General features: G+C 40.8%; 1 protein-coding gene across 1 annotated transcript in view; it reads right to left on the bottom strand.

The window, feature by feature from the left end:
• Window positions 1–19,035, bottom strand: part of LOC122799562 (thyroid adenoma-associated protein homolog) — a 672,025-nt gene that overhangs the window by 177,120 nt on the left and 475,870 nt on the right. The gene's annotated exons all lie outside the window — the stretch shown is intronic.

The following is a 19,035-nucleotide window of genomic DNA, read 5'->3' as shown; positions in this document are numbered from 1 at the left end:
AAGCTTCTCCTCAAATATACCAGTAAATACACAATGCCTCTATGATTTACCACTGGTTGACTAGCCTTTTTATCTTTGGATTACTGATCATATGCAGACCAGGGTCAGTGATGCCTACAGAAGGTAGTGAAAATTAAACATGCTTACTGTAGAATTTAGTTTGGAATAAGCAACAGTAGAATATTCTTGTAGATTTCACTTTAAAATATTTTATGTCTCTTTGATCAATTAGACAATCAAGAAGATATATCAAACATATTTAACTGTCAAAAATTACTGTGCGGCTTTTTAAATTATCATTATTATTATTACTAGCAATAGCCCCCTGACAACGACATCTGGGTTGGGCCTAATTATGGCTATCCCACCCATTGGGGGACCCAGCACTCACGTAGATGGGGGAGCTAATAGTGACTGGACAATTTATGAGTAGCAGGCCGAAAATGCAGAATCTGGCTAGTGCTATCATATGCACTGTCTCAGATTTATAGGTGTATACGTGACCAATGACCACTAGGCCCTTATAAGCCTACTGCAACCCAAAAGTAACCCACAAATTTGATTTATATAGGGGACAATTTACTGACTGCCTCTGCCAGTCAGAAAAAAGGTGCCAGCTCAGGAGTGAATTTCTGATTATCCATCCAGTGGTACATGCTGTGATTAAATAGGGTTAGGGACAAACTCTGCTTCACATGGATGGGGAGCCTGATCCAGAGAATGGGAATTCTCTAAGAAACCTCTTGGTCTCTCTCTCTCTCTAACCTGTCCTATTTAAGCCACAAGCAAAATTTAGATCTTTTGATCTAGTAGTTCTGATGCGGTTTGTTTTGCGGATGTACAAAAGGTTCATCAAAACAGGCCCCAAGGATGCCTTCTATGCCAGGCAAAGATCACCTCACAGAAGTCTGTATGATACCATGTAAAGAGACAGTGCTTTGAGGTGATCAGTTTAGAGCATTATGTTTTCACTATATTCCTTTTGTAATGAACCTTTGTAAGCATTCCAAATGTAGCATATGTCAGGGACATACCAAAGAGGGCATTATACTGCAAGCTGGGTCTGATGACGGCTAAGTACAGTGGTGCAATGACTTCGCTGGACCTAGATGCCATTACCTTACTTATAAGTTGAGCAACACAAAAGGATTTTATTACTACTCTGTTGCTGTACTGTTACTTATTTCCATCTTCCATAAATGAGCAAAAACTGCATTGTGCAAACCATAGCAGCCCCTTTGTCTTGGTTTCATTTTAGGCTGGTACCAAACCCTGTAATTTAGTACATGTGGGGTGCTTTACTCTGGATTTTACAAGCTGGGGTCACATACAGCCACTTGAACCCCCCAGAGTAACTCTGCAAACCTGTAAGTCACATGCAGTTAAATACGGACTGGTTCATCCCATGGCGAATCTCAAAACCAAGCTTGTAAAGTGGTTGTACTTAGACATGTTTATGTGCTTGAACTGAAGAAAAAAAAAAAAAAACGTTTAAGTAACTGCAAAACATTATAATAAGCTAAAGTGCACTAAAATGCAATTTGAAAATAAAGCTGTATACTGTGTTTTGTACCTTGCTTAAGCAAAACAACTGCGCGGTTCTAATTAACTGCAAAGAAGGGACATCACCCAATATATGGTACACAGGCTGCTATGGTAAATATATATATATCTATATCTATATATATATCTATATATATATATATATATATATATATATATATATATATATATATATATATATAATGTCCTCTTCTAAAGGCCAAGAAAATAACTACTACTTCAAATCAAAAGTACAAGAGAAACAGGATCTCTTCCTCTCCTGCTCCCCCTCCATCAACCCCAGACAGATAAGAGTTCAGTATTGGCAATTCATATTTACTAATTTTATTCATATAAAATGTAAAATGTATTCATTTTCCTACTGAGAAATAATCAATTTTTTTTAGCTACTTCACACTCCTTCCGCGGTGGTGCTGTGGTAGCGTTGTTGCCTCAAAGCAAGAGGTTCTCCTGTTCAATTCTCAGCTAGAGTGCCTTCTGTGTGGAGTCTGCATGTCCTCCTGCGGTTGGGTGGGCGTTCGAAAGTCATGCATAAATGGGCGTGCCTTTGTTGAAGGTTAACATCAAGCTGGCACCTCAGCGTTCGTGAAAATCTACTGTCAATCATTAGCGGACCGGAGTTCCGCTTTGGTGACCCCTAACCAGGAAAAGCCGAAAAAAACAGCAACAACAACAACACTCCTAATTTTCTGGTCACCGAATGACTATAATACAATATTGATCTTCAGAGACTGATTGGTAACAAAAATAAATAGAGCCGGAAAATTCATATTAATAGCCTCATATTGCTACCCAAGTACATCCCGTATTTAGAAAATAGAGGGAGAGTGTGAGGTGAAGGGGGGCAGTCACCACAGGTGAAAAATGGTATAGGATTAGTTTTCAGTGTATACTTATGCATTGAGAAATGCATAAACAGTTAGCTATAGTTTAAAGGAGAAAAGTGGGGAGAGGGTGATGAATTGGGGGATGACATTGGGTGCAAGAATGGTTAGCTACACCTCTGTATTGTCCCTGCAAATGTATTATCATTTTTCAAATGCTGAACTCCTTAGCTAGAACTGCTAATAAATGTGCAAGCCTATTTGTTAGCAAGTTATGCACAAGTCACTGTTGTGTACATTAAGGTTAAACACTTGCAGGTATTCTGGCCTTAGTAAGTCAGAGTTCCAGAGAGATCTCTCAGAAGAAGTGAACTTACCCAAGTAAAGGAATGTCTCTGCATATATCCTTAGGCATAACAATTTAATACAAGGATAACTTGTTGTTTGCTGCTGCTACAGGATGAGTTTTAACACTTCTGGTATAACAGTTATCTGTGGGTTGGGGGTGGATATATGGTTTTAGTACGAGTTACCAAGTTAAAACATAGTAAGGAAGGAACTAACTTGCGTCACACAAATGGTCAGGGATTTAACTTGAAGAAAAAATTAAATGTCAGCATTTTTTGCAGGGTGGACATCCCCCACTCCAATATAATAACTCCACAGCTGCACCAAGACAAAGAAAAAACATCTGTGAAAAACAGTAAATCATTGCTGGCACACATTAAAAAATTAAACTGGTAGTTAATTTCATATAGAGAAAAAAAAAATCAGCCAGAGGGGTTTAGTATTAGCTGAACACATCTGATAGAACTGTGCCAAGTTTGCACTCAAGATGCAAGGAAGTGATTTCACACACATCATGTTTTGCAATGCTCACTTCTAGTTATTAAAATACTTTAATATAATCTTGGTCTATTACCTGTCAAGCAACTTTATTACAAAATAAAGTTAGGCTGCTGATTCAGACAACACTTTTTTTTTTTGAATTTGTACTCAAAGCCAGTGTTTTTCCATTTTCTTTAAAAATCCTGTAACATTCTAAAATTAGTACTAAATACAAAAACTCCTAAAATCTGGCATTTCAGACTAGGCTACTCTTTCAACAAAACAACTTTCTCCTGCCAGTTTTCTTAATTTAGTATTCTGTTTTTAAACTTTGCCTTTAATCTCTTACAGACACACAATTCTACTTTTAATTTGTTTGTATAAACCACAAAAAATACAAACAGAATAACTGTGCTAAGTGGGAACCAGAGTAACAAGCATCAGCATAAACCAAGGAATTTCAACTGATGAAAATGAGCCTTCATTATTTTAATAAACGTAGATCAGTGGCTTTGTCCATAAAGAACAGTTATGTGCAAACCAAATACAGAATCGGGTTTTGCTAGCATGTTGAGTTTAAGCATGATGCATGATCTCATGTGTCACAGTTCTGAGGCTGCAGTTTATGTACATTGGAGGGGCACGTTATAGTTTGGTTGTTTTTACTTAAGGTCAATCTGTTTACTGCAACTTTAAATTGGAAGAGATGCAAATGAGTCAGAAACGCACATTACATGACCCACCATTTTTTATATAAATTTTTATTTCCTTAACAGATGTTTTCATGTTAAAAGAAAATGAAGACTGCTTATAACAAGTAAGGAGTGACACTGCCAACCGATAAAATATTTCATCGATCTTGCACAATTTATATATTTACTGAATTTTTACATTGTCGATATGTATATACCAATAAACATTACAATATTACATGAACATGAATGCGACAGCATTAGATGCTATTTATTTAATGTGTAAATTTTAATGTGTTTTATTTTTCTTTTTTGGTCCAGTTACTTGGCATATACATAGTTTTATATGGGGGTCACAACAAATCACTATATATTTTACTAGCTTAAACAAAACTAACTGGGAGATTGTAATGTTCTACTGCTAGAAATGGAAGGCTCAGATAACTTTTCAGAATTTCTGCTGTTGACACACAAAGTATAACATATTCGAATGATTATCTGCTAATTTCTTAATGGCAACATTTAACACCAAGACAAACTGATTTCATGATGATAAAGGTCAGTAATGACAAAACAAATCTGCAAGTGCAATGTACAGATGAAACTGCAATATACTAAAAACCCTGATTCAAAACTAGTTTACAATTTGTTGGCTGACTGCTTCTTAACATAAGCACTGATGGGGAGCTATGGCACCCCTAGTCCCCCCATGAAATCTGTCTACTATCCTTCATGTAATCCTTACATAAATACAAGCAAGTCCTCCCTTTCAGATAAGCCAGCACTCATCTATGTAAGTATGCCACACTTCCATTTGTCTAGTATATATATTTGCTTCAAAGTATCTCATAAGACGTCTGCATACATTGGTGTGAAACAATGTCTCCCTTTGAGCAGTGTACTAGGCATAATAAAATGTTACAAGACAAATGGGAGACTGTGTCATTAAGGGGAGCTGAGAAAGCATCTGTATCCAGCTTACATTAGAATGCAATCAACTTGTACTGTGGGTTAAACTGTTTTTGAGTTGAAGCTTAAAGACTTGATTGGTTAATAAAAATAAGTATGATGAACTATCAAGAACTGTGCCTTTCTCATACCCGATGCTTCTGGCTACAAGTATTAAACATCACTGATCAAAAGATAAATACTGTCTTTAGTAGGAAATATATGTATTAAGATACATTTAAAATAGATGTTAATCAAAAGAAAATCACATATATTTGTGTGTGCGTATACTTATTTATTTCATTTGTTTACCGGGAAATGTCCCACTGGGCACGAAGCCCATTTTCAGCAGAGGCCCAGGGAGAAAAACTCCATACATACAGTAGAAACAAATTAACAATACTGAACAAGCAAACTGACAAATATTAACATTTACAACGTACATTGTACATTAGTATACTAATCTAGACTAACACTAATTAACAAATAAAATTGTATACTTTGAGATGAATTAATGTCTGAATTAATAGTAGAAAACAGTGTGATACAGTTTGTCAAGATAAGGAAATGCAGTCTCCAAGACAGTTGTCAGACCAAGCAGTATTTGTGTGTACATATCTAACTGAAAGAGTGTTGAATCAAGTTAGCCTTCAGCAGATAATAAACTGTAGCAGTGGGTAAGAGCTACTTTAGGGAGGGAGTAGTCAGTGGACAAGCCAGAAGTCTGGCAGGAGCAGAGCCAGTGTTTTGCTGGATGTTCCTTAAGGAGGTGTTTGAAGTCATGAATGCTAGTTTTTTTTTAGCTATAGGTTGAGGAAGAGTGTTCCAGATTTTGGCAATTTTGTAAGAGTAGAGGATGGTACCTTGTGTGTTGTGGGGTTGAGTAATCTTTAACATTCATTTGTTAGAGGATCTAAGTAATCTAGGATTTATGTTGGGTTGAATAAGGTTAGTGAGTGCCTGGCAGTCATTTGGTTGGTGAATTATTTTGTGGGCTATGGACAGTTGGTTTAATGTTAGAAGGTTTGGGAGTTATAACCATTTGAGTTGTGAGAGTATAGAGCAGTGGTGGGTTCTGTATATGTGGCCTGTAGCAAATCTGGCAATTTTGCTGTAGCAGGATTATAGATTGTTTAGGTCTGATTTCCATATGTTTGTAAATGCTTGAGAGCCGTACAGAAGGGTGAAAAGTAGTTGTGTGCAGGCAGTGGCTAGTTTGGCCCTTTCTGAAAGGTATGGTTTGATTCTATATAGGGTGCCTAGTTTGGAGTGGACTTTTTTGATGGTGAGGTAGATGTGGCTATTGAACCTTAGGTTTTCATCAATTGCGTCACCTAGAAGTTTGGTTTAGTTAGTGGCTTCTATTTTGATACTGTTTGTGGAAAGGATTGATAGTGGTGATTGACATGTTTTGGGTTTGCATAACTGAAAACAATTAACTTGGTTTTGTTATGGTTTAGTATGAGTTGATGGTTAGAGAGGTAATTTTCTACATCCTGGAATGATTTTTGTTTGTAGATACTGGGGGTGGAGGTGGGCTGAGCAGATAAGTGTGGAGTTGTCGGCATACTGGACCTATGGAGGTTAGTTGGATTGCAGAGCTAAGATAGTTAGCAAAAATTGTAAAAAGTAGGGGACCAAGTATGGATCCTTGGGGTATTCCTACTGTGATGGGAAGAAGGAGGGACAGAGTGTTTTCCCATTTGGTGGCTTGCTGATGGTTAGAGAGGTAACTATGGAACCAGGACAGAGCAGATGTGTTGAGGCCATGGGATGATAGTTTGTTTAGTAGGATTTGGTGGGAAATGGTGTCAAAAGTTTTTGACATGTCAATGAATATGGAGAAGACAATTTGGCCTTCATTTATGAGAGCTTTGATGGTGTTTGTAAAAGACAGGGCAGTGCTGGTACTGTGTTTTGGCCTAAAGCCATGTTGATTTGGGGAGAGGAGGTTGTTCTTGAGGAGGTGGGTGAGGAGTTGGGAGTGAATACATTTTTCTAAGATTTTAGCTAAAGGAGAGAGGATGGCTATGGGACGGTAGTTTGTTAAATTTTTAGAGGGGCCACTTTTGTGTAGGGGAATGATGTGTGATATTTTCCATAGATAGGGGACATATTGTTCAGAGATTGAGCAGTTGATCAAGATTGATATGGGATAGGCTATAGAGGGGGCGGCAATTTTAAGGAATTCATTGGGTAGTTGGTCTGCAGCTAGACAGCAAGGTCTGAGCTTGGAAAGGAGTGATTTTATGTAATTAGTTTGGATTGGGGTAAAAGAGAAGAGGGTGGGGGAACCCAGAAGAGGGAGAGGGTACAGTGAGAGGTTGATAAGTCTGACTACGAAGAAGTGATATGATTGAGTTAATAAAGTGGGTACTAAATTGTGTAGCCATTGGGTCTGTTACCATGGAGGTGGCTGGTGGGGGGGGGGGTTTGGGTATAGCCTGGGTTGAGAAGATTGTTAATGTTTTGGTGGGTTTGTTGACAAAATAGGAAATAGTTTTGCTTGTCTGCTTTTATCTGTTTCTTAGTCTGGTTTTGAAGCTGTTGATATGTTGTGAGGTTTGTTTTATTTTTGGTGGTGTGGTATGTGGACCATGCCCTGTCTCTGTTTTAGCAGTGCTATGGTATCTTTTGTTAGCCAAGGTAAGTGCCTAGTTTTTGCTCTTATTTGTCTTGCAGGTGCTAGAGTATTTAGTATTTTTAGAAAGGTACTGCTGAAGTATAGAACAGCTTAATCAAATGGGAGCTTTCTAAGTGGGGATCAGTTACATTGCTGAAGTAGAAGGTTGAAAGTGGAGGGGGAGAAAGTTTTCTTGTTTCGGACAAATTTATATACTGTGTTGGTTTGTGTCTGAACTCATTTTCTGTTGAGGAATGTGGGTGAGTGATCACTGAGGGAGTTCCCTGCTAAGTAACCTAGGTTGGTTTTGCTAGTCAGTATCCAATCTAGAGTGGACTGCTACGTTGAGTGTTTGCCTAACCTGGTAGGACAGGATATGGTTTGGGTGAAATTGAAGAGGTGTAAGAAGTTGGAGGGGTTGCTGGAATTGCAGACTCCGAGTACTAGTCCAGGCTGAAGTCACCTAGGATAACGGTTTCCTGGTTAAAATTAGGTGATACCCAGGAGAGAAGATTTTCAATAATGGGTAGGTTATTGCCAGGTGGGAGATGCGTTGTTATGATAATAATAGTTTTATTAGGGTTTATTACTAGGCATGTTGTTAAGATTTTGGAGTTGGGTAGGTCAGGAGGGGCACAGTTTACTAGTTCTAGTTTGAGTGTGTCTTTATACATAATGACACCACTGCCCCTTTTATTTCGCCTGTCTAATCTTAGTATGTTGTATCCATTTGTAATAATTTCTTTGTCCTTAATGTGAGGCTTTAACCAGGTTTCTGTTATTGCTGCAATGTCAGGTAGGTAGGAGTTAAGGGCTGCATGGAATTCAGTAATTTTATTTACGATACTACAGAGGGTTAAAGTTTATAAAGACTAGGTCAGAGTTGTTGGTTTTTGGAAGTAGTGGGAGGGGGTGCTGGTTAATAGTATGGTGGCTAGAGACTGCAGTAGAACTGGGAAGGGAAATAGCTGGGCAAGGAGAGGTGTGGTTGTGTGGTCCTGGGTTGGGATGGATGTTAGCTTGGAGCTTAATTTGTGTTATATTGTATAGAAGGAGTTGTCTGATTTTATTGGTTAGTTTTACATATCTGAGAGTTCATAGGTAGGTACTAGGCTATCTGCCCGAGGGCATTTATAAGCCTAGCCAGAGTGTGTCGGCTTTCGCCACCCCACTGATTAATTAACTGATCCTCTGTCAAGCAGAGCCAATGAAATGATCCCAGGGGTGTATTTTTTGTTACCCATCCACTCGTCAAGGTTTGTCTTTGTAATGTGGAATTTTGTTTCAAAGCATGGGGAGTCTCTGTGACAGGAATCTATCCCTTCAGCATGTTCTATTTATTGTTGTGGTGAGGTTTAGCTCACTAGAGCTCATGGCCCGCCGTGACTTGGATTTCTTTAGGTGGAGCATGTCCATCAATTCTGAGTTGGACATGGCTTTGTAAGTCAGGCAGAGATCACCTCTGAGTAAGCGATATGCCACTGAGTACAGCCGGAGTTTTTTCAGTCGGGCTGCATAGGACATATGTTTGAGACCAGTAATCCTCTTGGCGAGGTACTTTTGTGGTCTTTCCAGCTGTTGGAAGTGTCTTGTGAGGTACATCCCAAATGGGGCATTGTACTCTATGATGGGTCTAATGAGTGACGAGTAGAGGGGAACTATAACTTTTTTACTTCTAGATGCGAACCCTTTAGTAATTAGATGGGCCACACAGAAGGATTTCCTAACTACTTTGGCAATATGATTGTCAAAAGAGAGATTACTATCTACCTGGGTCCCCAGATCTCTTATTACCTCTTTTGTATTAAGGGGGCTGCCAACTATGTGGTAATTTGTGGGTGTTTTGTTTTTCCCAAATGGGATGACTATGCATTTTTTGGCATTTAGCTTGAGGCCATGACTTTGACACCAGGTGTCCATCTCAGTAAGGCCCTTTTGGAGGATGTCCGTTGTCAGCCAGAGAGTCAATTATGGCTCCCAGTTTGCAGTCATCGGCGAACTTGGTTAGCCATAGTCCTCCTGTGTTTACCTGTACTTCTGAGAAGTATATGCCGAACAGTAGGGGTCCTGGGACCGAGCCTTGCGGGAAACCACTTGTGACTGGTTTAGAGTAGGACCTGGAGCCCGCTATTCTTACCGTGTGAGTTCTGTCTGTAAGCCAGTTGGCAACACATCTTGTGACGTAGGGGTTTATGTTCAGGCTGGTAAGTTTTTCTGTAATACTTGAGTGGGGAATGGTGTTGAAAGCCTTGGTGAGGTCAAGGTAGGCTATGTGAACCTCCTTTCCCTTGTCTATGGCTTGGTGACTGTCTCCAAGAAGTCAACCAGGTTTAGTAGGCATGATCTGCCCTTAACAAAGCTGAACTGTGTCGGATCAAGTGTTTGGAGGTTCCCAATGTCTTTGTTAATGAGTTCCATGATGATGCGCTCCATAGTCTTGCAGACCAGCTAGTCAGGCTTATGGGGCGATAGTTACCAGGGTCAGTTGTGGCCCCTCCTTTGTGGAGAGGAATAACCGTTGCTGTGTGCCATTCTATGGGCAAGTAGCCTGTGGAGAGGCTGAGGTTGAACAGCGTATATAGGTGCGGGGGGTTAGTTCATTCTGTAGTTCATGCAAGACGCAGCCTGGGACACCATCTGGTCCCATTGACGCTGTGCTTTTGGCTTTTGAAAAGGCTGTTTTCACCTGTTCGTCCATGATTTTTGGGACACAACACTTTTCCGGTATTGTTGTGGGCCCTTTTGGAGGTGAGAGGGGGGTGAAGTTTGCACCGAATCTATCTGCCAGGATGTTGGCAATATCAGTGGATTCAGTATATTTTGTACTATTTTGCACTAGTTCAGGGCATATCTGCGAGTTGCCACTTAGATTCTTAACATAGCTAAAGAAGGCTTTGTGGTTATCTTTTGAATCCTTGGCTATTTTTCTTTCGAAGTTAGCCTTGGATGATTTCATGAGGGACCTCAGTTTCTTACCGATACTGATCAGGGATGTCTTTCCTTCTTGGGATTTGCTTTTTTCTGAACTAGTTTCCTCCTTCTATTATATAGCCTGTTTATTTCAGGGGTCCACCAAACTGGTTTCCTTCTCTTAGAGGAGTGAGCCTTGGTTTTGCTAGGGATGGCACGATCCATGCATCCTTGTAGGTGCTCACAGAGTGCATTTGTAAAGGTTTCTGCATCTTGGGCAGTGTTATCCTTCAGCATGGGGCTGTGAAACTTACCACCTCCGTCTTAAGTAAGGTGAAGTTTGATTTAGAAAAGTTTTTTAGTGTGGTTTCCTTAGTTGGGGGTGGTGGTGGGGTGTGGACATCCAGAGTGATTAGTTTATCGTCTGATCTAACTAGTGACGGGTTGATCTCCGGTGTGGAACACCGGTCACCCATGTTGGTGATGACCAGGTCCAATATGCTTTCACCTCTGGTAGGGGAGTTTATCAGCTGATCCAGGGCGTTTGAGTTGATGAATTCCAGGAAGTGCTGGGCCTGGGAATTTGTACTCGAGTAGTTTTCCCAGCGAATAGTAGAGTAATTGAAATCGCCCAGTACCAGGGCGTTTGGGTAGAACCTTCATGTTTTCCAGTGTCTCCAGAAAGGTGGAGTGGTGGTCCTGGGTCATGGAAAGTGATCTGTAGCAGGCCACAATTTGCACTGCAGATTTGCCCGATGTTAGTTGCACATGGACGATCTCAGAGGTATCATGCTGTGCCACTAACTTGGAGATGTAGGTATCCTTGATGAATATGAATACACCCCCTCCTTTTGTGCTTCGGTCCATGTTCTGTGGCCGAAACGTGTGGTATGAGTTGTAGCCCGATAGTGCTGGGATGCTCTCTAGAGCCTTGAACCAAGTTTCAGTTACTGCACAGATGTCAACGTTCTCCATACTGAGGAGTGCATTGAACACGTGTATTTTGAGATTTAAACTCCAGGCGTTGAGTAGCAGAATCCTCATTTTTTTGTTAATTGTACTGTTTACGGAGGTGGGTTTGACTTTTGAGCCTTACCTAAAAAAGGCACTATGGGGTAGCAAGAGCCTTGGCCGGTATTCAAAAGCCTATGGGTGACAGATGCAAGCCGTCTCCTGCAAAGCAACGTGGCTTGTCGAGCATGTCGTCCTAGGCTGACAGACACTGGATCCCCTTTGAATGACACCAGAAGCTTAGCCGATTGTTGAAATTGATCATTTTTTCTTTATACTGAGGTATCATTCTTGGTGAGGGCAGGATGCTACTCGGGGTCAGGGTCATAACAGCTTAGTCTACATGATCAGAGAGCTCTTCCATGTTTCTTTTCATGTAGTCCAGGGAGTTACGTCTCAGGTCATTCACACCAACATGAACAATGACAGGGTCATATATGTACTTGTTCTGGAGGGATCTGAGTGCTTGTGTTATGTGGCGGATTCTGGCTCCCGACAGGCAGCTAAAAGTAACCTTCGCTTATCCAGCCTAGTGAATGGGACATTAGTCTGCCTGACTATAGAGTCACCTATTACTAGTGTGCTAGGTATGTTATTTCGCCTTAAGGGCTGTGACTGTGCGGCACACTGATTTTGTGTTTTATGTGTTGTCTGGTTTGTGACAGGAAGTGCAGGCTGTTTGGGTGTCTGCTTTGGTGGTCTCTGATGCTTTTGCAAGTTTTTATTTAGAGCCTCTGAGTATGATTTTGTGTATTTATGTGTATTTTTTGCCAGTGCTGTTTTAGTAGGTCTGTGTGCGGCTGGAGTTGTGGTTCAAGTGTTAACCTTCTCCTCTTGACTGTCTGTTCCAGTCTTGGGTGGAGACAGCTTAGCTTTCAGTTTGGCTGTATAATTGCATCTCTCGCATATGTTAGTGTTTTGTTGCAAGAGGAGAGGGTTGTCTGTGTACATGAGGCAGTTGTAACATTGCCTCAGGATACCCAGATTCACCAGCTGGACTGGAGAGTGCACCTGAAGTTGCCCTTTGGTCATGCCTGAATAGTAGAGTGAGCTGCTTAGTCGTTGAAGGATAAATACAGTAATGTGGGCATCTGTTTGAAAGGTAGGAGGAGAAAGGTAGGTGTGTTGTAGAGATGTGAGCTAATGTCAGCATATGTTTGGGTGTGATTGTTGGTGGAGATGTGTATATATATATATATATATAGAGAGAGAGAGAGAGAGAGAGAGAGATGTATGTGTGTGTGTGTGTGTGTGTGTGTGTGTGTGTGTGTGTGTGTGTATGGGAGAGCTACAGAATTCTGAAAGCCCAAATTCCTGAGACCAAAATACTGAAAACACACAGGATACCAACACTCACTATATTCCAGCACAAGTACATACAGAAACGTATTACCCTTCAACTATATGCATGGGGGGCAAGCTCTCCTGCATCTCCCCATGTGGGGGGCTGCATCACCCACACCCCCTGCTACTTGAATATATCAACTCTGAGATTGAACTTCACTACACTAAGTGCAATCTTGGAGCTGATATATTTAAGTAGCAGGGGGTGTGGGGGCACAGCCCCCCCCCCAGTGTGGGGGTACAGGGGGGCTTGACCCCCTGCTTATACTTGGAGAACTGTACTATAGTTTGTGTTTTATTTGTTTCTGTATGTACTTGTGCTGGAATATAGTGAGTGTTGGTATGCTGTGTGTTTTTAGTATTTTGAACTTTCAGGATTTTGTTCTCAGGATTTTGGGCTTTCAGGATTCTGTAGCACTGCCATATATATATATATATATATATATATATATATATATATATATATATATATATATATACACACACACACACACACACACACACACACACACACACGTGTATGTGTGCATGCATACAGATACTGTATGTATGGGCTGACATATATGTTTTGATACTAATTTGCCTGTCTGAATATCATTACCATTGTTATTACAAAAAAGTACTGGATGAACAAGAAAAAATACAAATGGCTATAAAAAAATAAAAATTCTATGTAGTGGGTAAGAAGCATACACAGAACTGAAGGTGTGCAGTGTTAAATCAGGCATGTGTTCTCTTGTGAGGCCATAAGAAGTACTACCTAAAATGAAATGATATGCAACTCAAACCTGACGAGCAAAGGAACCAATGAAAGAATGTGGTTTATCAAAGTCAAACTGTGCAGCTGTTATCCTACTGTGTACTGATGGCTGAGGAAGCAGGAGAATTAGTTGGCAGAGCTGGGGTGAACAAAGCTATGCCCCCACCAGAGCGGGTATTCTATACTGCCATACTGAATTTAGTGCCTGTTTATAGGTTCCTTCACTTGATTTTCCTTTGGGAGGCATTCTTTTGCATCTAATCATTATGCAAATATATTTAAATTCTATATATACTTGTATATTGCACAGCTTATAAACAAAGGAACTGTGCCTAGATCTAGGGATGTCACTGCCCCCCTTTACTCAGCTCCCATTAGGCCAGTCACTGAATATAATGCCCACTTTGCCATGCATCTGTCCAGACAAATGCAACAACTGGAACACCCACACAAGCACCTCACTAAAAAGATACAAGGCCTAAACAACATGCCCTAAATGGACTGACTCAAAGCCCTGTCATTATACTCTGTATCCTACAGAGTGCTAAGAGGTGTCCTGTGTCTGCCATACAAGACTTCCTCCTATTCAGTACTGATGGATTTACTGCATATCAGCAAGTCAAATGGCATCAGAAATACTTGGTTTAAGGATCTAAACCTCTCCTGCAGCATCAACAGAATGGTGTGGAGGGACACAGGATACCACTGCTGTGGGACAGAATCTCCATCCACATAAAACAAAGTTCATCCCTGTCCATATTCAAGTCCAACTTAGATCTACAGATGGGAAACAGAAAATTTACCTAGGACTGCCACACAACAACCAAAAAGAAGTATAACATTTTAAACAACAGTAAGGCTAGTGAAAAACACGGACTGTAAAGTTGGTCACAAATAAAATTTAATATACAATACTTCAGCGCCTCAGCAAACAAGTCTTTCTCAGACCTAGGACTGCTCCCTATATTACTAATAGACAGAGATGGCTCCTAAATGCTTTATTCCATGCATGGGTCCTCTCAAATTATCTATGGCATGATTCCAGTTATTCTCATTAGGGGTAATATATAACTATCAATCAAGGGCTGGGTAAGGCCAGTCTATGGGATAGGTTATTCTAAGCACATAAAGGGAGACTGACTAGGTTTAAAATGGCCCGTAAGGGCATCTAGCCTACTACTTACATATGAACCTTTGAAATTATTTGTTGTGGTGATTTCAAGAACCACTGTACATCTAAGCAAAACTCAGTAATGCAACAAATGATGTTACATCCAGAAGCACAGCTTGGGTGAGACAGGAGGAGGAAGCCTCCCGTGGTGCAAGGTGTTGGGGGGTGCAATCAGTAGACTTCACAGGTCACAAATGGAGTACTGGTATTCTATTCCATACCAGCATTTCTGAATGCCACTATGGAAATGCATTCCTGTACTTGTTCTTTGGTCAGGATGGAAGCTTGTAGCAAGCAGTTTGTTAAATCTGTGGGAGATGTGAGGGCAGAACATGGAAGACCTGGCACTCCTCCTTAGCAGAGAAGGGAGAAGTGCTAAATTTTGTTTTGAAGGGTGTCAGATTGGGGAGTGACTGTGGATCTGGTCACAGGACTCATACCTGTTCTTATAAGCCTCTTCTATGCACAAATGCAAATCACAGTATGACACCTAAAAACATCACATGCCCAAGGCAAGAAAGTGCATACAGTCACTGTACTAAAATACAGCCATACAAAATAATGACTCAACAATGGGAACATTCTAGAGAATGCTATAAGTGGGATATGGGCTGTTTCATGGAGCCTTTGGAAGAGTTTAATAAATGCACTATGGGTCTCTTTGGGCAAAAGTAGGTGGTCAACAGACAAAAAAAAAAAAAAACCCTGCCAGTACCTTTGTGAAAGCTAAGACCATTGCAGGGATGGCTAATGTTCTCTATTCCAATGAGACTGGCAGTAAGGTCTGTGATGGAAAAGACATGCCACTAACACCTACTGTATTTGCATTGAATTATCTCTGGGTGTGTTTTCTTCCTTAAAGAAGGAAATTAGAGAACACCACAAACTGGAACCCATGGTCAAAGGAAAGGACTTAGACCACAATTCTATCAACAATCTAGACATACTGGAAATAGTTTATTAGATAGCATGGTGTAGTGCTCCTTCTAAAGGGAAAAAACCTCAGACGACAACAAATTCCACATGATGGACAACAAAACAGTCATTAAGTGCCAAAACAAGCTCCTTTCTAAGGGCAGCAATTATTGACTAACTGCTGATTTTGGACCTCTAATGAGGTTTGATGGTATAAACAATCATTTTGTCATACCAAATGCAATAGTTTTGAAGGGGCTGCTGTGGTGGTGCAGTGGTTAGCATTGCTGCCTCACAGCAAGAGGTTCTCTGGTTCGATCCTCGGCTGGGGTGCCTTCTGTGCGGAGTCTGCATGTCCTCCCTGTGGTCGCATGGGTTTCCTCCGGGTGCTCCAGTTTCCTCCCACATCCCAAAGACATGCTGTAGGTGGATTAGGCACTCTAAATTGGCCCTAGGTGTGAGTGCATGCATGTGTGTGCCTTCTGTGGAAGGTTGGGTGCCGGGCTGGCAACTCGACACTGTAAAACTCCACTGCCAATCATGAGCGGACAGGTGATTCACTGTGGCAACCCCTAACTGGGAAAAGCCAAAAGAAGAACTACAACAGTTTTGAAGAACACCTTACTAATTTCAGAATAATTTCAATTTAACTAGAAGAGACCAGCTATAAGAACAGTGTGGAAAAAAGGCTTTAGAAACACTCTGTCATTACTTTTACAGTGCCTGAATTTTTTAACTAATTAAATGAATAACACTGTCAGCATGTGATAAAAGATACAACACAAAGGCAGCTTTTGTAGAGACATCTCAAGCATCTGAAGAGCTACAGTTCAGCTTGTTAATGTCATTCCCATTGGAATACAAGGCATTATGTTATACTACAATGGTCTGCATTTCACATAAGCATTGTGAGAGAACCCTTCATCCACTGCTCAGTTATTAAGATCCTGATGACCCTTGAAGAAATGAATGTTAGTGTCTAGCTCCTAACTTATTGGTCAAAGGTCTAATCTTCATTGTTCTGGTTGTTGTAATAAACTCAGTTAATTGGGTTGCACCAGCAATAATTTGATTACTTACGAAGACAACCCATTTTGTACTGCAGTGGCCCCACGACTGCTCCCTACATAAATATTACAGGAAATATTTACTATATTGAATCAATGGCTGAATATGTACCATTGCATCATGAATTCTATACAATGAAGTTGATTTCACTGCTTTGCACTTGTGCTTGAACTTCCTTTTGTACATAGGTACTTACTAGGCTACTGATCTGTGAGGTTCTTAAGAAGCCTGACTTTACATTCCCATGATAGTTTTTGGCCGTTTCAGCTTGCATACAAATAAAGCAGACTCAGGCCAAAAAATGACAAGTTATAATTAGCTGTTTGTAATGATAACAATCAATGCATGCATCTCAAACTATACATATCTTAGCATACTAGCTAGTAGACCCCAGCGCTGTCATCATGGTTCCATGCCTAATGTATGTATCCAAAAAGATATATAGATACTCGTCCATTTTGCGTAGGAGAAGATATTATCGCGGAGATGAATACCTTACCGTGCATATGACTGCTGTGGATTAGAATGCCACCATTTAGGCATCCTGTAGTCTAACTGTACAAAGAAGTTACAAACATATAATCATCCTACAACATATTTTGTTAATGGGTTGCCTCATTTTTATTCTGCACTTGCTGCTGTATACAAAGTCTGTTACTTTCTTCTCTTTTGAAGAGAAAACGCATGCAAGTTTGTGGATAATTTCCTGTAGGGTTAAAATGGAGTCATTCCCTAAAAGTATAGTCCATGCCTTCACTCTCTGCAGTACAAGTATCCCACATTCAGTTTATGGATTTTTCCCTCCTGTAGTCTTGGCTTCAACTACATCAGTCTACACTTATAAACTGTGTGAATGTAAACAAGTTAACAAAATAGTGCTCCAGGTAAACCTTAAAAAGAGGCATTTGTATTTAGCAGCCCTAACCTAGTAACAGACAGATATGCTTGTGCCTGATAGCCTTACACTGTGAGTAACACTGCACTGTTCAGGCACACATATAAAAACAAGTCATCTTTATAGTTAACAGATGACACAAAGGTATATACAAGGTCATACTAATACCCCCCAGACATGTTTTGGAAAACATTTGAAACAGTTACTGCTCATCCAGGAAAAAAAGGGGTCATTGTTCCTCTTTACTCGACACTCATTAGACCCATTATAGAGTACAATGCCCCTTTTGGAATGTACCTCACAAGACATCTGCAGCAGCTGGAAAGGCCACAGAAGTACCTCACAAAGAGGATTACTGGCCTCAAGCAAATGCCCTACACTGACCACCTCAAAAAACTCCAGCTTTACTTTTACATATCGTCTACTCCGAGGTGATCTTTGCCTAACATATAAAGTTATGTCAAACCCAGAGCTGTTGGGCATGCTACACCTAAAGAAATCCCAATCCCTCCGAGCTACATGCTCTAGGGACCTAAACCTTGTCACCACAACAAACAGGACCTGCTGGAGTAATAGATTACTGTCCCAGAGACTTCCCATACTGGAACAGGCTATCCATCTATGTCAAGCAAAGTTCTTCATTAGCACTCTTCAAGAAAAATCTTGATGAGTGGATGGGAAATAGGAAATACACCCCGGGGATCACTTCTGTGTCTCTGCTCGACAGTAGCACAGGAAAATAACTTTCTTGGGTGGCGTAAGTCAGGGAACCTTGTTGGCTAGGCTTACGTAGGCCCTTGGGCTGACAGCCTAGTACCTACCTATGAACCTATGGATAAATGGTACAGAGGGATAAAGCACTACCCATGAACCAAATGACCTACATTCATGTGGCAGGTCTGGCCACCAGAGGAGATGGTGGAACCAGTCATATGGAGGGTGAGTTTTCTCCAAGACTGCAGCCCCTAGCACAGGTCAGGGGCTTTAACTTGCATGGATTAAGTCAAGAGAAGCACAGACCATCATCTGCTGAGAAGGATGTTACTATGTAGCACAGGCACAGAAACTGTATTGATGACAACGTACATCATATGCAGGGTGGGGATTTAAGTGCAAGACAATCAGGAAGCGCCACCATTTCCATAAGGAAAGCCACACTGAGATACATCCGTTCCCTCTCTGCCTTACAGTGGAGATAGACAAGGGGCAGTGAAACACATTAGATCATGGATATTGTGTTGGGGATACCAAAATCTGATGTGTGAGATATTTTTCTTCACAATCAAACAGTAATGTTTTATACATGATTTGTTCTTAATTTTTTCTCAGCATTGCTGGTCAGATATCAGCCCATGCATTCCCATCCAGCTAAATATCAGTCCCCCCTTACCATCCAACCCAGGATTTCCTCACTGGACACCAGTCAATCGACACCACCCAGATGGGCCTTAAATGATTCGCTGGCCCTAACATCCCCTTGTTC

This window comes from Protopterus annectens, chromosome 4.part0 (assembly GCF_019279795.1).
Source record: "Protopterus annectens isolate FY-2018-M chromosome 4.part0, PAN1.0, whole genome shotgun sequence".
Taxonomy (NCBI): Eukaryota; Metazoa; Chordata; order Ceratodontiformes; family Protopteridae; genus Protopterus; species Protopterus annectens.
The sequence above is the reverse complement of the archived record's forward strand: the minus strand, read 5'-3'. Positions and strand labels throughout refer to the sequence as shown.